General features: G+C 37.8%; 1 protein-coding gene across 3 annotated transcripts in view; it reads right to left on the bottom strand.

The window, feature by feature from the left end:
- Positions 1-23451, bottom strand: part of CSRNP3 (cysteine-serine-rich nuclear protein 3) — a 110175-nt gene that overhangs the window by 86287 nt on the left and 437 nt on the right. Inside the window, exon 1 of one of the 3 annotated variants that reach the window (XM_014954266.1) lies at positions 17213-17324. The exons of 1 other annotated variant lie outside the window; for it this stretch is intronic. The gene's annotated coding sequence lies outside the window, so the exon portion shown is untranslated. Of the gene's footprint in view, positions 1-5311; positions 5413-17212; positions 17325-23451 lie in introns of those variants that run through there. One more of the 3 variants, XM_014954264.1, reaches the window with a different exon arrangement.

The raw sequence follows: 23451 nt of genomic DNA, 5'->3' as shown, positions 1-23451 counted from the left end.
GATTCAGAGGTATTTAGCAAGAGGGCTTTCCTGTCAAGACGAGATTTGCCCACACAAGTTGTTTAGTTTGAGTTTGTGTTTCATCTATACCCATTTTTTAAGATTGCTGCAGCCAGACTGTGCCTACAAGACTGAAAGATGCATAAATGATACTGAATCTTAGAGACAAACAGGAGATTGAGGAGAAAGTCGTGCTAAAGCTGGGTCACAAACTCAGATTCATAGCGCCTAACCTCCACCTAAGCCATCTAGAAGACCTTTAGCTGGGCCCGTCTTTTTCATGAAGTCCTTTTCAAAGTCTTCAGGTAACACTGCTGAAGACCTGGTATTGGCCACTTGTCTTCCAGGTTTTAAGCTCTGATGATGAAATTTCAATTAAAATCTCTTCACCCAAAATCTCTGTGGACGATTAGAAATGCCATCAACTTACAGGATCCTGGAAATAAGTGGTCTTTAACATAAGTTTTGCCCAGATTAGCCCAGGTAGCAATATTAACTGGCACACTGCAACCTGCCTTTGGCCTGTTTCAGTACTGATCATCCACATTGGTCTTTCATCAACATCAAACTTCTGTACTGCCTGCAGAGGAACCACACAGCATGTTGGCATAACTTGTGTATCTCAGTATCCTCCTTGCCAAAGTACAGCATGGTCAAGACCAGTATATCCCAAAAGGGCCTTCACATCTCTACAGCCCCAACACATGCTACTTAGGTCCCTGGTGCATGCACACTATTTAACACACAGCCTGGCTGCTCACTCACCATTGCCATCAGAGCCAGCATGAATTCAACATCTTACCCCTTCTCCCCATTGATCTCTGCATCTTGACACAGGGTTAGCCATTCTCACCTCTGAAAGCTGTAGAGTTTAACAGAGTTTCTCAACACACCCACCCTCCCCACCAAAAAAGAAAAAAAAAAAAAACCAAACCACAAAAAAAGCACTACTCCACATAAAAAAAAAACAAAACCAAAAAAACCCACATACAAAAAAAACCCAACACCCCAAAAACAGAACATCTGAACTCCAAGAAGTGCAGTAAGAACTTGTGACACAAAAATGTGCTGGAAGATACTTACAAAAACAACTCTGAACTAGGTTTTCCTCTTATCTGAAAAAAGAAGAGCAAACTCTTCCAGCTTAACAGTTTATGGATGGAGGGATGTTTGTGTGTGCCTGAGGCGGATAGGGGAGTGTACATGCAAATTTTAGATAACAAAAGACCAAATCCTTCATACCCTGCTGTTGCCATAATTATTTAAAATAATGATACTACTTATGTGACCAGATTAAAAATGTCTAGTTTTAGGAGATTAGACTTTAGAAATAAAACAAATGGATAGTTTGGGGGGGTGGGAAGGGGGTTTGAAAGTGAGAAATGGGGTAAGATAGTCTGTGTTCACATACATGGCCTGATATTAGCTGTATGGCGTAGAACTCTCTTCAGGGATGAACAAATAATGCTGCAAATTGCTGGAAAACCTTGCCTGGCAGAAAATCTCAGCTCATCTGCTTGCAACTTGTTATAAAAAACCAAACCAAAACAAAAAAGCAGTACTTTCTCTGTGTTATCATCACTATCTTCCACAGCCTAGACATAATGACAGGCAATGTGCAACAAACTTTCTCATTACTGCTTTCAACAGATGAGAACTGCTTCTGCATCCAGAAATCAAAGGATTCATGTCAAATTGGCACAACTTGACTACTGCTGTAAAACACACAGATGCTTCTTCCAGCAACTTATCACACCTTGACTTTGTCAAATAATGTTTAGATTTACTCATTTTCTCCACAGAATCTTAAATTACATACTATAGGAAAGGGGGTTTTAAAACTAAAGCAACCCAGGTTTGCTCATCTTAATACAAAACAAATTATTCTCAATAAAAAGGCCTGCTACGATTAAATTTTATTGTCCTCATAGAAAAGTTTCTATAATCCATTAATAATCTGCCTTATTAATATGTAAATAGTCTCTTATAGAACGAAAGACACCAGATCCTTTCCTCTTACTCATTTCAATTAATCAAATTCAAGTATTCAACTTTTACTTTTTATTACCTTTGGTACTTGTGTCGTCAGCTAAAAATGGATTTCAGTATTAATTTGCAGAGAATTAATTATTTATATGCGTAACAATACCTTGTAATATTTCAATGTTGCCTTTGAGACACTGCAGAACATGAAAAAATGCCTCATTCAATAATGGAAAATTAATCAGCAATTTTGATCTATGCTACAACAAATCCCGTATATGCTAACAAAATAAAAGTATAAAAAAGGTATATTTAGCCTACCAGGCAGCACTGAGGAAACGTTTGGCAATTGTTCTGTTTTCTGGGCACAAGCATAAAGCCATCCAATGGAAATAGAGACCAAAAATTCGAAGTGGTATTTTTCATATGTACTGACTACCAGCTAACTACAAAAGAAGTTATGATATATGAAGGGAATAAAGAAGAACTGGATTTAAAAAAAAAACACAACGTAGTGGCTACACTTTCTTAATTGAAAATAATTTATTCTTTAAAGGCTAGAATTTCTTAGTAATGCTATGTAATGTAATGCTATTTCTTGCTTACAAGTAGTTCTTTAGTAATTTAGGGCTTTTGTTTGTTTAAGGTAATTTAATATTTGACTTTAAATGGTTTGTGTGATACTTCAATCACCTACACATACAACAGATAAGGAAACGTTTACTAAAGATTCTGCAATAAATGAAAGAAAAATACATTCTTTTATTTACAAATTGTTAACTTAGCAAGGCATGGCTTAAGCATACTTTTACTAGTGTTAACTTCACTGGAAATAAGCCTGTATCCTCAGATATTACACAACATGTACCTGCACCACCACCATGAACTTTTTTTCCGACTTTCTACCTGCTTTCAGACTCTTTGGCTATCCTACCTCCCACCTACAAGCTCCCTTCTCAGTAGGGTTTGCAACCAAGGATAACGAGCTTATCTCATTTCTACCAAGCTGGTGAATGCTGGCAGCAGATGATAGGGAATATTGGACATAAAATGCAAATCTGTAGTTCATATAGAATACCTGAATCATTAGGGAACTTTAAAACTAGTGACAACACAGTAGTTTTGTTCAGTATCTTTCATGCTGTCATTATTAAGCAGTAGATATTTTTAGCCACCAAAAGCCAAATCCATCTGCAGCAGCGGCGTTTCCAAGGAGACAGAATAATTTAAATACATGTGGAACCAGATCTCTGTTTTCATCAGCTCCTCTCTGATACTGGAGCTGCTTTGAGTCAGATTTCTCATTTGAGGTGGAAAAGAAAAGTGATTGGAATATATAGATTTGAGATTGTAATTTAACAGTTGTGCCTATGCTTTCAGATACACACCCATTTGCTACAAATAACAAATGTTAAGATGCAACTCATCTATTTTCTGTCAGGATTATTTACCAGTGTTCACATTCCAGTATAAAAAAAAAATATAATTCATCAGTCTCTTAGACTTTTTGTGAATTGCTCTGGATGTTTGCAGCTGGTAAGGTGTAAAAATAAGAGGACAGAGGACAAAGCTTCTTCCAGTCCTCTTTAATACTCAGTAAGAGTTTTACTGACCTTGTCCAGTTTTTCTTTACTAATACCACTTTTTAATAATTTTGGGTCTGCTCTGAGGGCATTCACTCTCAGTGAATACAACAAAAATGGATACACGCATTTACTGATTTTAACATCTGAAATTTAATAAAACTAAATTCCAGTATTTTAGCTTTATAAATATATTTTATGATTATATACTCTCAAACCAAGCAGAAAGCTTCTAATCTTTTCCTTTATTTCAGTGCTACATAAATGGACGTGACAACTAAATAATCCCATTATTATACTTTCAATGCAGTATAAAGATGAACAAATAACTAATTAAAACTATTTGTTCACAAAATAACATTCCCAGTCTTTCTATCAATGGATTAATTTAGAATACAGCATTCAAAAGACATGGATAAGTGTCACAAGAATTAACAACTGCTTTATATTATTTTAAAAAGGAATCTCTTCCACAAAACATATATACCAATAATTGCTTATAGATTATATATTTCTTAATATTATAATTAACTTCAAGAAATTCCAGAAAAAAGGTCACATTAGAAAGATATAGTGAGGTTACTTAATTATCTTAAAGGACCTACTGCAGATACTCAAGAGATTAAATACACCAAATATATACTTATCTAAAACAAATTACTTCCCACCACAGTGCTATTTCCATCACTAGTGTGAAGTAATGCAAATGTCTAATTGCTTTAAAAAAACCGCACACCTATAACACTGGCAACAATTTATAACCACAATTCCTTTATTTCAATGATTTCTGCTTCAAACCAGCAAAACAGGGTCCAGTAGTATAACAATTATTTGCTACACGTAAACCAGAAATAAATCAATAGAGAGATGACACATTGAAATCCTGGCCCCAGGGAGGTCAATACCAAAATCTTCAATTCTTTCAGTGGGGCCAGGACTTCTGCCTGTAGTCCTATAGTCTCAAGTGATGTGGCTTGATACACAAATCTATTTTCTCTACCAAGCAAGTTATTTGCTACTTGCCATCCCCAGTGTCTATGAACTACCAACTGCTGACAACATGTAAACTCGGCCGAACAGGTTTCATACAAGCTATTTCAACAGTTTATTAAAACTGGCACATAACTGCTATACGTACAAGATTTATCTGTCTTGTACACATAATTTAATTAAATGCATCATGCTTTATCTTTATGATATTTTTATCACTGAATTACAAAACACATTCATTCCAAACCTAAAAATAATGCAAAAATCCACAAAAAGAGTTGTTCTGAGGAGCCATTCTTACTGTATGTTCAATACCCAATAAAAGGCATACAGTTTTAGAAGCAATTAATTTCTAAGTCTTTTTCCTATCAAACTCAAAGAAAACATTTTTCGATCTTCCAGCACTGTTTTCCTGCTGGTAGCACACACTGTATTTTCAACAGCGAGTATTTCCATCACATGAAAAACCTCTTTTCCTACAGCTTGCTGAACAACTTCAGCATCAATGAGATGCAATACCTATACCATCACATGAGGAAATTGTCAGATAGCATCAGGCATGCCTATGATTTCACTGTCTATGGATCTCACATCAGTTGAAACCTGCTAGGCAGGAGAAATAATCTGAAAAGCTGCTTCAAACTCATTAATGAGGAAAAAACAATAAGATGCTCGCACATGCATTTTTTACACCCAAGAAATGCGGCAAGGATCAAGAATAGCTCTTCAGAACAGGAATTTTTTGTCACCCTTACCTTTGAATCGGGTTTCTGTGTTTCAGCTTCCGTCAGTGCAGACTGAAAGGTTTACTCCTCCTTTTTCCATCCATCAGACAGCAGTCATCCAATAACTGAAGTCATCCTGGCATCCTCTGGAACATGCTCTCTCCCTTATTTCCCACTCCCCACCCCCATCCGCACGCTAGCAAAATGAGAAAACAGCAAAAAGAAAACAAAACAAAAAAGCACATCTAAAAACCAGCTTTAATGAGCTACTTAGTAATCAGTGAGGATGCTCTGTACTGGAAGGTAATGACAAAATTTAAAGACAAGAAAAAAAAAAAAGTCTCTACTAATAACCTTCAGCTCCACTAGTGAATACTAATACTCCCTTTCAGCTCCTTTTTGCAAGGAAAAAACAAGCAAACAGCTGTAGCAACCTAGTTACTGTCTGTACACATTCTTTGAGACTGACTCAGTTATCCAGATCTTCACTGAAGAGGTTGCTGTCTATTTCAGAAATTTTGAGATTATCAAAATAACATTGGTGCTTTTATAGAAAGCAAGAATCTGAAATCTCAACGCAAATTAGAATGATTCAGAGATGGATCCCAGTAATTTTCTACTAAATACATTTTTTTTTCTGTTTGAGGCAGTATTTACAAAATGCCTCAAAGAATAATTACTAGATACTTTGTCTTGAAGTTCTACCTATATAAACTCTACCTGCATTATTGGTGCACGTGTGTTTATTTTACTATATTTATAATACAGTAGCCAAAATCCAATGCGCTGTGTGAACTTTGTCCACACAAAACTTCCTATATAGGTAAAAATTCAAATGCAAAAAATGACTGGGTGAAAAAATTTTAATTTATGTGCCTCAAATATACTATTAAGTCTATTTGTAGCCCCTTAAGTATAGCTGTAAATATGTTTTCCAAGATTAGGGAATTTTTATTTTCTGTTTATCCATATAAATCCAGTATTAGCTTAGCTAAAGACAACAACATCAGATTTATTTCATTAAAGTTAAAATCAAAATCAAGAATGAGTCTTTAGTTGTAGGTAAGGTAATGTTTACTGCTACATCGAAGCATTTGTATTGCAGGGTTTCCCCTTGAAAGGAAAACGTTACACAGCAGAAGCCAGCAAACACCTTTGTGTTTACAAATTTCAATCTTCAGCTATGGCTTTCTAATAAAATTAACAGTGAATTCCTCTAAATAAGAGCATCTATCCTCTTCACTGAATTATTGATCTTTAACCACAGCAAGACTATATCAATTAGCATACTTTCACTATAAAGTAACAGCTGTTTTAGCTTCTGAAAAAATTAGCTGTCAGTCTTATTATAACAAACTACCAGTGGATCCTAAGCATAACATTCAGATTCTGTTTAACAAGTAAAGTAGGTGTCTCTTTAACCAAATTACTCAGTTTAACACAAAACCTCTTCCTAGCTGCCTAGAAAAACTGAAATCCATTTCTGCAAGTATTAAAAAAATAAAATAACTATTAGGTTTAAAATCCAGACAATCAATATAATTTTCTTTAGTAGGAAGAAACTCTGGGGAACACTGAGGAAAATCTAGACAGACATTTTGCCCTTGTAAGCAACTGGCTAGAAGACATCTTCAGCTTTATTTTCTTTTTCATCTGCAGAAAGAAATTTGCGGTTGAGCACCAAGGCTTCCTCTGTCAACCAGCCTGACGGCTGCAGGAGACACACGGACATACAGGGTTGTAGTCTCATAACTGGATTTAATAAAAATCTTTTCAATACAGATGCAAGGTACAACACTGTTCCAGCCCTGAAGCATTATTAGTATAACTAATCACAGAGAAATGAGCAGTACAAGCAAGTAAATCAGAATGCCTTGCAAAATCTACTATGAAAAAAGGAGGTTATTAACAACAAAAAACCCAACACCTAAAATAGTCTCAGAATGAAGCAACTCTAATATAGTCAATGTTTTGAAAATAAAACACCAATAGCCTTGCTACAAAAAATTATCATCATTAAGTAGGCTGATGTCTCAAGCACTGCACACATAAGCCTCCCCAGCAGCATGGTGGTGTCATCTCCATCACCTATGTTGGCCCATTTCCCCAGAATTCTACACAACAATCAGAGAGCCCTTGTGAAATTTGCCCCACTTTGCACACCAAAAATCAAGTCATTGACTAGATAAATGCATTTTAAATACATGAAATACATTTCTGCTAATACGTCAGGGTGCTGGAAGTTGGCCTTGTGTCCAGGTAGCCAAATTCCCCCTTGGCAGGGGGAGAAATGACTACCTGGACACAAGGCCAGCTTCCAGCCAGAGCAGCTGGTGGCCACCAAAGGGCATGGGAGCAGCAGCCTTGCTGCAGACCTGCCCACCCTTCATCCAGATGTCATTTTTAAGTTCAGCCTCTTGCCCATGGCCCGTTGCCTGAGCTATGCTACCACCCTGCTGCAGCCATGCCTGGACCTTCACCCAGAGGGGCTCACCACAGACCTGCATCTCCACTACAGACAGGCCACCGGGCCCCTGACTCGGCTTGGTGGCCATGCCCAGCCCTGACCCACTCAGTACTGTTGGGTCACCCTCAGCTTCTGGCTCTCCTGCCATTCCCAGGCCACTCCCCAGCACAGCACCTGAACCCAGCCACCCCTCTCCAGAGCCAGCACCTGCAAAGTCTTAGCAATGCTTTCTGGCTCCAAAGTGCTATCGTTGGACTAATTAATCACACATACACAGAGATAGAGAAAGGGAAATTGGGTCCTTTATGAATCCAGGTTTGCACCTAGTCCCTACTCTCAAGTGATTAGCAGGTGTGCTTATATTCATTTGGCTATTTCGGCTTTTTTTAAAAACGTCTCAATACTTCTACAACATACATTTTATTTTTTTTTTCTCCAGAGCTATTACATTGGACAAAACAAAGGCTTCATCAGGAAGCAAATTCCTGCAGTGACTTCCTTCACTTCTTTCCCTGATTACGACTATTGCTACAAAAATACTTGCTTCCATTTTCTCTGACTCTACAAAGAATGAAGCTTCTTTTGGCAATCCCTTTACGGAAGGCTAGTATACTACAGGATCACCTCCTGCCTGAAAAAAGCTTTCAAGAAAGAACTTAGAAAGTATATATATATAAATTACATCTCAGTAATCTACTCTGCCTTAGCACAGAATGGTACCGATTGAGTAAATTAAAAGAATGAAAGTAATTTGAAATCAGAAACAGCGAGGCTGCCAGTGCCCTTTGACTACACCTATATAGCTATGTCATCGGGGCTGAACGCAGTTCCTGACTTGGTTTATTACAAACCATTCATGGATCCCAGTTCAGGTTTCACTTGCAACTCACAGTTCTTTGTAACACCCAGGCTTATCAGTCAAGATTTTTCACTTCCCACTCCAGAGTTAACAATGAGCTATGCTGGACACAAAATTTAAAAGTGCTGCACAGACCCACTGGAGCCAAGCAAAATCACACTCATATAGTACAAGTTATTTATGATGATGAAGCCATACACACTTCCACACTCAGGGATGTTGGAAAAACATTTACTGTTTATGCTTTAGACAACCCTGATTGTAAAAATGAACTGATATGGTGTAGTAAATAATTAGAACTTCAAAAAAAATCTCTGCTATTTCATAACATACACTGATAAAACTAAACATGATCCTTCCTACGATATCTGCTTTCAGTCTCTTCCTTTAGCAGAGTTAATTGTTCCACTCCCTTCCCTTGGTAGGCTTCATCAGTAGTCTAGTTATCTTTCTTTTTAGGCCTTGTGCTTTTTTACTTTCTTATTTTTTTTTAATAAAAAAATGTAGCTGTTCTATTTTATCAGAATTTTTTCCACTCACGCTCCTTTATTCTACTCTATATCTGGTCCATACTTGCTTCTTTAGTGCACATACCAGTTTTCTTCCTAGAGTTATGAAGGATTTATTTAATTAAAGACAGAGGAGTTAAAATTCTTTAAGGCTGTATCAGTACTAAAAACTGTTTGCAACAGTGTTCAAGATCAAAGAGGATCCTTGATTTGTTAAGTTCAGCATTCAGTTTTCTGGTTTTAGCCTTTATTTCACATTTTTTGGGGGAAAAAAAACCAAACTGAAAAAAACCCAAAACAAACCAAAACCAAAGTACACAGTGAGATGAGGATGAGAGCTGATCAGTAACTGTAGTTGCCTACGGTTCACATGTGTGTTCACTTCAAAGTTGGACCACTTTGTCTTTTAGCAATCTCATAGAGGATGTGCTGATTTCCCACCTGCTCTCCTGTTTAGAATACTGTGTAGTATCTTCTGCACCTTTTTAGTTTCTTCTGAAATGCAAGTCTTTGGAAGCAGGAGCAAAGCAAAGAAAATGATGCCCGGGGGCAAAAGGTACTTGTAGATTTACCTATCTCAAAGAACCTCAATTGATGGTAAGAAACATCTCTCTTGCTGTCTGCTTGATAATCCACGCAGTCTTCCATAGAGCGCGTGACTCCCAGCAGCTGTCCTCAGGTTATGTAACTTTGTGGTAGCTGATCACATAGTCCTTCATTAGAAACCAATTACTGTACACCTCTTCTCTCAGGTGTGAGATCAGCTCTAACATACTGCTTAACGAATACACAGGTGGAGCTTGGTATTTAGAGGAAGTACAGGCAGACATTTGAGACTGGTAAGAGTTTGTTCAACAGGCTGACTGCAGGATCAGCCATTTGCCTAAGAAAAACAGCAGCTACTGTCTGGCTTGGGAGCAGAAGGGCTGTCACCTCACCTACTAATGCTGGAAGAAGTCAGATAATCTACAGTATAAGAGCTCTCCTGAAAGACTATTACTAGGACATCAGAACAATTTTTTCACACGTAGTCTAGAATAAGGATCTTATTCACCATTCTGCTAGCAAGATCCAAGAAAGATATGTCACATTCTACACATTAGATCTACTAGATCTCCTGAACAAAGAGAGGCATTGTAACACCTTGTTTCTCTGCATCCTACATGTCTGTGGAAAGATCCTTGAAGAGGGACCCATCAAGCTTGTAAGGCACCACCAAGACTATCTGAATTTCACAGCCACTTTCAATTCCATGTGGCAACACGGCCTCCAGTATCATTAAGAAATGTGCCAGCATGGTTTCCAAGCAAAGTAAATCCTGATAGAGAAGAAAGAAGAAAGCGATGAATGAACTATGTATGACTTATTCAGGGTTGCTGCCTGGGAGAATCCTCCGTGGTCAAAAGAGCTGGAACCCACTGATTGTGGCTATGAAATCCAGAGCAAGGTTTCCTTAATTTGAAGCTTCTGCCGTTTCAAGGAAATTACTTACAATTTATAACCAAAACCAAGTGAGAATCGAGGTTTCTTTCTCACAAATGGTCAACAGATGCCATCATGTACTTAGAAATCCCTCAAGGTATGTAGGAATTCAGAAGTCTGAGGTTTAAATAGTGAGAAGGTATCAAACAGAACATGTGTGATAGTTTCCATGAGCCTCTGAAGAAACCAGAACTCTGCAGTCAGAAATAGCAACGTATTAAAATGCAGAAGCCATACAACAAGCTATATTGGCTTCAATGCCCTACTGACTGCATTTAATGAAGCCTGAAGGAATGACTGTTCAAGTTGGAGAAGCAGCTGGATAATTATGGGCAATGCACAGGGAAAACACATCACCCTATAGTTTGAAAATCGAAACTGCTTCAGGAAAGAAGAATAGGATTACTTTAACACAGCATTTATACATTTTTACTCTTTAATAGAACCTAGAAGACTCTGCTGTCTCTGAAGGAGCTGTGGTGAACAGTGCTTGTTCCAGTTTAAAGCAGTAACAAACCAAGCCCTTTCTAGATGGCACACAAGGATGCTAGAAAGTGACCGTACTGGTCAGTGGATCTGACAGTTGAATACATGTTACTTTAAGAGGGATTAACTATTAAGGAGCTGTAAAGACTATTCTAATATGGTGAGAGGGAAAGAAAAACAAAAAAAAAAACCCCAAACCAAACCTAAAGAGACAACACTGCTTGCTGTGCAGCTGAAGGCCAAAAGCAGAGTGTGCAAGTTCCTTCATTAGTCTTAAAAGAAACAGTCTGCAGTACCTCTGTTATAGCAGGTAAGTTTTAATTTACTCCTTGATAAACAAAACCAAGCAAAACCAAAACAAATTCTCCCTATGTATCTTGTATAAAAAACACCAGAAAACTCCATGAAAACAGCACCATGTGGGAAGAAATCTCAGAGCAAAATTGAGAAACATATTCAAGGCAGACTAATTTTCACCTCTTAGAGATGCAAGTTACATAAACTGCAACTTCCTCAGACTCCCACCCACTTACCAATATCCATTTATATTCCTTCAATCAATTCAAAAATATAGTCATCTGCCTTCAGTGAAATCAGAAGTGGTATAATATGACACAAAAGAGAGAAAAAGTAAGCAAAGAACTTCTGCACAAGAGTATACATAGTCACAGATTAATTAATGGAAATCTATCTTAAAAAGCAGCTTTCTAGCATGGAAATTATTTCCAATTCTAATTATTTACATAACAACAACTAACTTGGGTAAGTTCTTCCCAAAATCAGGAATCAGCTTCTTGAGCCTAAAAGATCAGACTTTAAAATCAAGTTTCTTTTTAACCATAATCTAGACTTCAAGACTGAAAGGCAAAATTAAAAAAACCTGAACAAGTTTACTAACCCAGATTTTATTAGCTATAAAAAAAAAAAAATCTTGGTTTTCAGCCATATCTGCTCCAGTGAAGAGCATAATGCTGGCACAGTACAGTAAGAAAAAAGATGAGGTACTACCCCCTTTTGCAAGGAAGGGAGACACAGACTGACAGCTAGGTCAGGGAGTAATACACCACTTTTCATTGCTATGACAGGCGCCTTATGCGTTCTTACTTAGTCACCACAGCTGAACACCTGAAAGATTAATAAGGGTTCTTTTTCTTTCTACTTATTTTGCAGGTTAGACAAGTTTCTTCTTTTATTTATATTTCTTCTTCCTCCACTAATGCATTGACTCAATGAAACCTCTAAGATGATTTTGAGTCAAGCCAGTTCTGACCTAGCTGGCAATCATGCATAAAGATGCTTGAAAAAAAAACAAAAATTTACACGTGTCCCAGGTTGCCTGGAGATTTTAATTCTTTTATTAATAATTACTTTGATAAATAACAAAGACCATGCATGGAAAGAATAAGATATATTCCCTGTCCTCCCCGCTTTTAAAGCCACGAATAAGGGATTTTATTGATGAAAGAACATCAATCCTTAACACCTGTATTTCTGTCACGGGATCAAAGTTCCTATTTGAAAGCAAGCAAGGTTTACATGGAATGCTCATGGTAATTGATTTCCACAGATGTTTTTACTGAACCTGCATGTAGAGAAAATGCTTTAAATTTGATTTGAGAGATCATATGTGCATGTCCGTGTATTGAAAAGTTCTTGGAAGTCTGTTAAATAGCAGATATCATAACATTTTTCCTCTTTTGACAGACTTCATGACAGAGAGTACTAGAACATAATAAAAAGTCCGAAAACATAAACTTGTGGAGCTGAATACTCTAGGCTTAAGCAGCTATACTGCAGTTAGTTACAAACCTCTGAGTCAGACAGGAAAGGTGGAAAATTATTAAGAACAGGGATAATACCAAAATATTCCTCCAAATATTTGATGCGGACTCCAAGTTTGCATTGTGAGAATTTCTCATTTTTCAAAGAACAAAATTACAAATCAACTTAATTATATATTTGATAAATTTTGTCCTGTGTGCTACCATCCTCATTTCAACCATATGCACAGTGTCCTAGCCCTCTTAATTTGTTTTTCCCCTACAACTTTGCGCTCTCTCCACCCAGCCCAGCTTCATGATGACTATACAGCTACCCCGTCCTCAGCCTCGCAGATTGGTCACAGTCACTTAAAAGTAGCTTTATACTCAGGCACAGCTAATATTGGGAGATCACCCACAATCAGTCCATATACATTACTCAAGAGCTCACAAGACTACACTAGTATCTGAAAGCCACCCTTTTTCTGTCTCAGATTTTGGATTTTCTGCACATTCATATGCCAACCAGTGATCAATGAGACAAGACCAATGGCGAGTCTGGTGCTTAAGTACATCATATAAACATAAAACTATCTTTTTTTTCATAATTTCCGGTTAAACAAATACAAACATGTACATTTCTACAAACACAAGTACTACATTTTTAAGTACACTCGTGTAAAATTTAATTCCAGAAGTCTTTGAAGGAGTTCCCCTTTTACCTGATGCATACTTTTAAGAAAGGCCATGCACTGTTGCTATTGATCATACTCACTGTTTTTCCCCAGTGCTGTCAATGCGCAGCTCATCAAAACACACAGGGAAAGAGACCATCTGAGGAAATTGCATTCAGTCCACAGGGACATGTAACTAACTAGTACTTATCAGCCTTTCAATACTACTGCTTTCTGGGAGCCATTCCTTCACCTGTTCAATTTCTGGTTTTTCTCTAGTATGTTGTGGGTTTTTTTTAAAACCGTAATTAGCTCTTTAAGGTAAAATTCACCACTGTACATTAAAGATCTTAAAACTTAACAGATGACCAGTACAGCATTAAAGTAAGCTACTGAATGAAAAGTAAACAAATATAAAGCTTGCAAGCAGAAGTCCTGTTAAAAAAGAGGGGAAAAACTCTAAAGAAATGATACAAAAGATAAGATAATGATACAAAATGATAAATAAATGATTCAGCAGGTGTCCGATTTGTCATGCTCTTTGAAACAAGAAAGATTATTATTTACCTTTTCACTTTGTCATAGCTAAGGTGGAGTTCAAAACATCAAATGCATAGTTTTGCTGATTATTAAATTAAAATATACTTGTTTCCCAAGTGATGTGAACTTCAGCCACAACAAAGAAAACAGTGTTCTGCAAACAATCCACCTGTGTCTTCACATACACATTTGCAAAAGAGTTCTAGAAGACAACACTCACTTGGGTGGGAAAAGGAGTCTAGGCCCTATTTCCAAAACAATCTTGTCAAGAAGAAAACTCAGACATCCCTCCACGCAACTGAACGACCCAATATTAAAAAGTTATGCCCCTTTTCATCCAGTATCATCCAAAAGAAAAGACAGACCCCTACTTAGCACTATCTTCCCCAAATTATTTTATAGCTTGTCAATTTTGGTACATTTCTGGAAGATGCAGATGTGGATTTGAACACTTACTGGCTAAGGAAAGAACAGTAACCAAGTCTCTCACTTTCTTAGGAATAGCTCTTAACTACAATAAACATGTCTATCATTGGTTAAAGGAAAAAAACCCAAGTACACAAACAGTCCACCGATAGAAGAGGGATCAGTGCTTTGGATTCTCAGCAGCATGCAGCTGCCTACACACTAAAGCAGCTCAGAAATTCAGACATCCTACTGTGCTGGTATGTCCATTTCACCAAGTTGGAAATTCCACTGAAAATGCAGGATGACTGCGTTTCTCTTTGCAAAGGCACAAGCTCTGCTTTCTGTGCTAAAAACACGGTATATATTACTTTAAAAGTTGCAGCTGCAGAGAACCATCAAATTGATTTCCTGAGTTGCAAATGCCTTTTTAATCACCTTCAGTGCAGCAGTCGGCCTGCAAGAAAATGCTTAGCAGAATCACGAACTTCAAAGGAACCACACCAACAGAATGTCATGGTTGGTAATGAAAAGCAGGACAGTAGAAAGCAAGTACCAGGAATTTCTTTTAATAAATTTCCCAAGACGTATCAAACAAGGGAAAATAAAAATTTTGTCACTGGGCAGAGAGATCTCTTTATAGACTAATCAACTTCTGAAGAGAGGTCCTGGAAGAATCCCAAAGTTGTCATCAAAAATAAAAAACAGCATTTATTGTACATAAATTGTTAAGCCTTAGTTAGGAACATTTGTTAAGACAGTGACAGAATCTGCTCTCTTTTGCATCATTGTGAATAGATAATAATTCTGGTGAAGTTAATGAGCAATTGAAGCTGGAGAATGGGCTTTCGTTCAATGTTCAGAGACAAAGTCAGAGTCACATGCAATGAGAAGTCACTCAAGCTGCCATATATTTTGAAATTGTTATATGCGTTTATATACAATACGACTGTTTAACGTTAGACAGTGGTCTATTTTAATCTCTGCAGTGTTCCTACCATATCTTTTATGGACCTTCTTATACAAGCTCAACCAGAATTAATCTTAAAATCTGGAGAGGCAAATGGCTGTGTCACATCATGAGAGATGCAGTCCTTAAATATCACTGCATGATGTAACCGGAGGGACATGGGAGTGGAAAAATATGCCTTTGTCTGATGATCAGACAGTTTCTATCTGACAGTTACACAGTATGAATAAACAAAAGGTTGAATAAACAAAGATGGCACCAAAGATACACTTATACAGCTACAACAATAGGGAAAATACTGAAGGTAGGCCATCAAACAATCAAATCAGTGTTTCTGCTACATACTGAATATGTAGCAATATAGTGTTAAGCACCAGTGAAAAAATGTGTATTTGTAACCAAACTAACCACTTATCTTAGTGTTACTATTAACACTTCCCTTATATTAGATATAAAAGGGTAACATGTAAATGTTTTTACCAGTCACTAAGTGGTATAAATAGATAAATAAAATATAATATGAAAAGTTCAGTATGAATTGGAAGATAAAGGGGTGCCATTTCAAGCATTTGTATTTATCAAGTGAATTACTATTTTTGCTGTTTTAACCTACAACAGTACAGTTCTTACCGAATACTTTCCCAAACAAGATGGAAAAGAAACATTTTGCAACAATGTACAATTCTAGATGAATGCTGATTATTCCATATAGATCAAGTAGATACATTCCCTAATTATTTATCACTGAAACTAGGCTAAATATTATGAATTAAAATCTGCTTAAGAATAAAAAAAAAAATCTAATACTGAGGTGCAAGTAATATAAGATATTCTAATAAGCATGATATTTCATTCTAGTGACACGATACAGCAAGAGAACAAAAAGGGGTTTTTTTACAAAAAACCAGGCAATTTTAGCTATATTCATGGGGTTTTCCTCCACTTTGAATGACCTTTACAGACTTGATCTTTTACATCCCTTAAGGAAAACAATAGCTTTGCAAATAATTAAGTTAATGTGTTTGTGTTACAGTCAACGTATCACTATGAAAATTTTAATTTTTCCTCATCTTAATAGGAATTTTAGTCACCCACAGGATCATCAGCAGTATCACATGGAGTGTTTGATCCGTAACATCCCAGATATTGAAAAGAAAACTAGATAACAATCAACACAGGGGCTATTCTAAGACTTAATTTACCTTTATTAAACAGCACAAAACTTGTTTGTTTTTTTTATCAGACTGCTCCTAAAACCAAGACTGGATTAATTACTTTTAATCACTAGTCATTATTAAATTAAATCCACACTACATTCTGGAGACAAAAGTACGAGTTTTCTTTAAAATCCCTCTTCACAAGGGAGGCACCACAATCATCAAAGAACCTAGCAGCAAGAAGATCAGTTCAGTGTGATCGTGCACTGACACCTAGTGAATACGTGCAGTTAAGAGATCCTGTTGCTTATCTTCTCATTGCCCATGCAGGACCAATGTTAACAATATATTCATACTGACAAGATGTTTCCCATATGGACTATGTTTCCCTTCCTCTAATTAGAGAGGCATTAGGATGTGCAGTATTGCTTGTACACAAGCATGAGAACACGCATACAGTATGCAGTATCGGATCTGCTCAAAAAACGTGCATGTCCCTGTAAATGAGTCAGTACCTCGTTTTATTTTTCACCCATAACGACAGTCTAGTGACTACCACACAGTATGTCAATGAGACCAACCAGACAAACAAGTTCTTAGAGACAAGATGTATTTTGCAAACCTCCATCTCCACTCAGGGAATCAGCTGGCTCCACACACAGCACAATTGTTTTGTTTCCATTATGCAGCAGATGGTGACGGAGATGATCTGAAAAGCCCTTAAACGTGAACAGCACATGCTGAGGAACAGCGGAGACTGCAACCAGAGGATTTATAGCTGAGAACAATCTGGGGTCAGATTATGTCATCGCCCTGTCGCTCTTCCTAATGTGTCTCAACAGCGATGCAGAAGCTAGCTGTTCGACCTATTCATCCAGCTCCATGCAAAATCACCGGCCCTGCAGCCTCACAGTATACAATGAAAAATATCTGCCATTGCAACTTGCAGCTCTTCTTATTTTTAAATTGCATTTAAGGTATCCCTTCTGCTAAACTTTGCGCATTTCTCAAGCATAAAGCCCAAGCTAACAAGTATCTTTTCTCTTGCATTTTCAGGGAGCACTGGACAAATTATTAAGTGAAAAACTGCACTGCCTAGTATTACAAGCAAAGCCAGAAAAACAAATATCAAAATAGACCTCCAAGCTCTTACAGTTTGAAGTTGTGTTGGGAGGAGGTGGTATGCAACACACAGCCGGATGCTATCAGTCACCATAAATCTTTGCAGACGCACGTTCAAAATTCCAATTTTCATAGCCTGACTTTCTTGAATTCCCAAACATAAGGATGCCCCAAAATCACATAGAGTATTCTGCTGCAGGCTATAAGCTTTTTTTTCAACATTAGCACTGAACTGATCTGAAAGTTGTTTTTCATGAGAAGGGTGACACAGAGACCTAAACTACATGCACCTACCACGTTCAATCCATCACCTAGAAGGCCATTGGGGGATGCGTGAGGGCGGGGAACAAAAATTTATCATTTCTGAGCTTCTATCTTTACTTGAAGAAACTGATATTGTCACATATTTCAATGCATCCAGGGTATTCATGCCTGGGTACGGGTGTGAAGCTCAGTTTCTCTCTCATGTAGATCTAAGTTACCTTGTCACAGCTATGACATACACAGGTAATAGCAGCAATGAAAAGTCTTTCACAAATGGGTATTTGGATGAAGTTATTACCTAAGTTGCCCAAATCCTGTACAATACTTCTCCAGCAGAACTGCATGTCTTTGGATAAGCAGCTTCAGTTGCAGAGATCAATGTGGTGTTTTTTAAATTTCATGATTCCATAATAACCCTACACGTGTGTGCAGTGCTGGTGGCAGGGAGAGGCAGAGGTGTCCCAGCCCAAACCACAGGAATACCAGCAGGCCACTGGCAGCAGACTTTACTTTCCAAATTTGTTTAATATATCTCTAAATTGCATCTCAGATGTCATGAATATATCTTTCCTAGTTGTACTATTCAGAGGCTTTCACAACATAATTGCCCAGCTTACCTGTGTTGTTTGTTTCAGTAACTGTCATTCTCATTTTCTTTTCTACCAGCTGAAAAAACAAAAACAAACGCAACCAACCAAAACAAAACAAAAAAAGCCAACTTACACCAGGGGGGTGTGGAGGGAACTTGACAAATCTGAATTGGCTTATTTTTTTTGAATGAGTACTCAATAAGAAAAACAACAGAGAAAACCTACCTAGTTAAAAAAAAAAAAAATGACCCATGCCCTAAGCAAAATTTCTCTATCAAGTCTTCTCCTATAACTATCTGGTCCAGGATACATCCCAAACATCCCATACCACCCATGTATTCATCTGAGAAGGTGAGGGAAGGACACACAAAACCACACAAGATCACTCATAACAAATTTTCATTTGTCAGTCAGGGACAGTATTTTGAGATTCTTTAGCAGAATTTTAGATTTTTTAGCAGAAGCCAATGCAAATCCTGAGCAACTTCAACTCTTGTTACTTTCTATGCACATACAGAATGTTCACAAATATATACACATACAAATTTATATGCATATACAATGGCCTTCTGTTTGTCAAGACTCCAACTGGAAGATGACACATTTTTCATGCTATCATTACAGTAAGCCTTTACAAATTTTCCACAGCCTCATACTATGCCAAAAATTAGAAGTAGTGACTGTATTCTTGTCAAAAAGGAATTCACATTTACGTGTAATCCTACAGGCAAAACACAGATTATTAAGAGGAGGAAAAGGCTGGGGGGACAGCAGGGTGCCTGGTCAGCTTTCATGGATCAAAGTTTCTTCTGCAATAAAGAAAATGTATACCCCCTCAAACCATATACAGTATTCTGCTCTGCAGCTCAAAAATCCTTGTTGCCATGGGAACTGCAAAAAAGACAGTCATGTTATAGCAAGGCTATAACAGAAACATGTCTGCTGGGAAATTACCAGTAGTCCAGGATTTCATATCAAAAATGCTTGGGTATTTTCAACCTGAAAACATAATGTTTCCTCAAATCTTACTTCCAAACTCCCTTTTCACAAATATTTTGGAAATTTTTACTAAAGTCTGCTCACATATACATATTGTTTACACAAAATAAGGTAAGCAAATCAGTGTTTAAAATGCACTATAAACAATGCAAGAATACCAACTCATAAATATGTCTTTTCCAGACGCACTTGGTACAGAGAGCACAATAATGATTTACATTGCTCAGTCCATCTACACATAGGACAAAAACCAGATTTTAAAAAAAAAAAAAAAGACCAAAGCACTTGATACTTGAAGCACACACAAAAAAAGAATATTGCATAAGTCAGACTGTATAAAGCGAGATTTATAATGCAATTGTTTAAAAAATATTTCAAGGTTAGTTATACATGGAATTTGCCCTTTGTATCTGTGTTTTCACCAGGTAACAAAAATTAATGTTTGATTACTGAAATAGAATATCAAGGCTTTTGAGAAGGCAGTTGGCACTTCAAAGCAAAGTGAAAAATCAGTGTCAAACCTAGAGCGATGCAATTCCCACTTGAACACAAACAGTTCCCTAAGTGTGAATAAAGAAAAACAACACACTGATCAAAGGAACCATGTAATAACACAGAATTCATACTATCAAGCATACCCTTTTCAGAACCCCATTATGATCTTACAGAGGTGCTAGATTTATTTTCCTGTCAAACATGGATGTGATATAAAATGTCTCGGGAACACCACATGAAAAGTACTACATAGAAATGCTGTTAAAATGAGGTGACCTCTAGGCCATATGCTGATTTGTAACACAACAGTGACGTTGGGAAGAACCCTGGAGAAAAAAAAGCTTCGCAGAACAGTATCTACAAAAATTGCTTTTGCATGTCAAAGCAGCCTCAGCATATATTTTAAATACATTTTTCGTTTAATGTTGTAACTACTTGAGTATCAGATTATGACAAACTGCTTTAAAAAGAAACCTTGGAAACTAAATACAAGTCTTATCTGCAGATTGGTTCACAGTTTCAGATGACTGAAGAACTGTGAATTAGGAAATACATTCATTTTTATCTGTTCTTAAATACATACTTTCTTATCTGTTCTAAAAACGCTTGCTTATCGGAAAGCACATTATACAGAACATAGCACCGGTAAAACCAATTAGTTTTGATAAACTCTTTATTTCATCACCCTCCCCGGAGCACAAATTAGGGCAGCTCCCTACAATGTAGCCATGCCCACTCTTTTTTCTGACCTAGCCTGCAGACCCTGGCAGAAACTGTACAGGTCTTGGGAAATGCTTTGACAAATCATCAAGTAACTGAGGATATTCAGAGTAACAGAAGACACTTCCAATGGAGAGCACACTCACCTGGAAAATGCAACAGGCTTTTCTTTTTTACCTCTCAAAGCCATACAGTAAACAGGGCGATGATGGGTGGTGGTGTATATGACATCTGGTTCTTTATTATGGCTTGCACGCATTGAAAATATATTTAAATTGGGCTCAAGAAGTCAAGCAATTCATAACAGCAAAGTGAAGCTGTGTGCAGTACTTTTAAAGGTAAAATTTTATATTCATAATAGCATGGTAGTATTCATTGGGCAAGTTTTTAAAATTAGCAAAAACACAAGTGTGTTTTCCTCAGAGGTGACCGGTGAGGAAAACTGACGGTGGAGTAAGAAAGTAACTAATAGAATACAACAAAATATACTACAAATAGTGAAAAACAGGAAAATATTTAATCTTCTAGATTGTTTTGTCTGCATATACCAGTCCTTCACTTAACACTGCATCTATTTGATGAGTCATTCTTACAGTAATATGGATGCTCTGCATTTCTCAGATTCATACAAACGTTAGGCAGACATCTTTCCCTGCCAGGGACATCCAACTCCCCTTTCCCTCTGCCTCAGTCTCTCCAAATTAGTCACCATCAACCACCTGAAGAAAAGTCCCCTATTTAGCTGTTTAGAACAGAACTCAAACCACAGCTGAGCCCCAATCAGCCCCCTCTCCACCTGGAGCAAACAGATCAATGTATTACATCACTGCCATAACATCTGTCTATGGTTAAAGTGAGCTGCTACTTCTGCTACTGTACCATCGGTGTGACAAACACCAAGCCAGGCTGTATTCTGATCCGAAGCCTCTCTACAAAGCCCTTTGTTTCCAAAGCACAACAATTTACAATAGTGGATGTGCGTTGTAACAACACAATTAAAGCCTCCTGCAGTTGCTTATTGCTTATTTCCCCCCCCAGGCGCTGCTATGCAATCACAAAGGTAAAAAATTATTTTAAGTTGTCATTAGAGTGACATAACGATAAATTCACAGTAAGGTAACTTTGCATGCTGCAAGACTTTCTCATTTAGTATGCAAGCAAGGGTCCCCACAGAATGAAGCAGCCAGCCTACATTCAAGTGCTTTATATTCCAGAAATCAGAGACCACCCAACTCGGGTTACAAACACATTTCTCCAGGTTCAATCAAACTTACACCACATAGTGCAGAAAGTTCTGTTTATTTCATGATAAAATCTAAATAGATCTAAAGAGCTCCATCTAAGATATCTAAGAACATTTTTAAATAAAGGATGCTTAGCCACAAACAAACATAAATAGAAACAATCTCTGCATGTTCTCTGACTTTTCCCGCTCTTTATTGCATTTTCTATCTTAAACAAATGATAGATGAGATTTTAAGTTACTCGCCCTCAACTAGTGAGGTGTGTTGCTGGGCTATCCTGAACTATGCTTCATATATTAAAGACAAAAATAACATACTACAGCAAAAGCAAGTTAAAAACAGGCATAAAGAAAGGGCAGACCTTCCCATATAGTCAATTTCTAAAGGCAGTATTTTAGACATGACAATTACTATAGCTTGCTTTCCTCCGGCAAGACTAAACAGCACAGAAGTCTCCCTGGAGTTGCCCTGGGCTATGTTGCTCCAGCATCTTTGCCCTTGTGTCTTCCTTTACCACTCTCCAGGATAAATAAATTAAAATTTACAAACTTCTTAGAGCTTTGTTCATTTTCTACACATACTGTTTCTCCAATTTGCACATGAAAATGAATTTGCTGATGAAACAAAGGCAACCAATGTGAATGTGCCGTCAGTTGTGGTGGACTCTAGTTAACAAATCTTACACCAGTAAAACACATCCTCACTCAGAACTCTACAAAGTCAGGTGGGTACAATTCACCGGTACGAGTGAAAGAACACGGGAAACTGAGCACACCTTTCATCCTGAAGCAACCTGTTTATTCCTTAGCTCTACTAGTCCGTGCCAGCCACGGCCCCTCCTCAACAGTTTGCCTTTCCTGTCTACTTCAATCAGAAGGTGTTTCAGGCAAAAAAAAGACCTGGTGGTATCTGCTGCTCCAGAGCTTGCTGTGCTAAGCAGATCCAGAAGGTAGTTTCTCCCCCAGGACTAGCACAATCTTGCAGCAGCACAGGAGTTATCCAGAACCACGAAGCACACCAAAACCCTATGAAATGCCTCCCATCCATTCTGCTATCCCAGCGGACAGCTGTGGCTACACCAGGAGCCCTAAAGGGGTACTGTAGGCCATCTCACCTCACCCCCGTACACCTCAGGTGTCAGAAACACCAGGAATACGTGTTTTATAGGCCTGAATCCCGTAAATCTGTGATTTGCAGACAACTGTGCTCTCTGGGCAACTCAGACCCCCTCGTACACCGGGAGTTTGTTCTCCTCGCTCCAGGGCCAACACCGGCTGCACCTCTGCTCCACAGCCTCCTCTGCCGTTACAAACACCCAACGCGCCTCCTGCTCCTCACCTGAAAAACCGGTATTTCGGCTAATCCTGCCACCGCCGGGGTGAACCGGACCTGCCCTGGCCGCTAGGAATAAGGCGAGTAACGGTCGC

The sequence above is a fragment of the Calidris pugnax genome, unplaced genomic scaffold (assembly GCF_001431845.1).
Source record: "Calidris pugnax isolate Ruff unplaced genomic scaffold, ASM143184v1 scaffold103, whole genome shotgun sequence".
In the NCBI taxonomy this organism is placed as follows: domain Eukaryota; kingdom Metazoa; phylum Chordata; class Aves; order Charadriiformes; family Scolopacidae; genus Calidris; species Calidris pugnax.
Note: the sequence above shows the minus strand (reverse complement) of the source record. Positions and strands in the feature narration are given on the sequence as shown.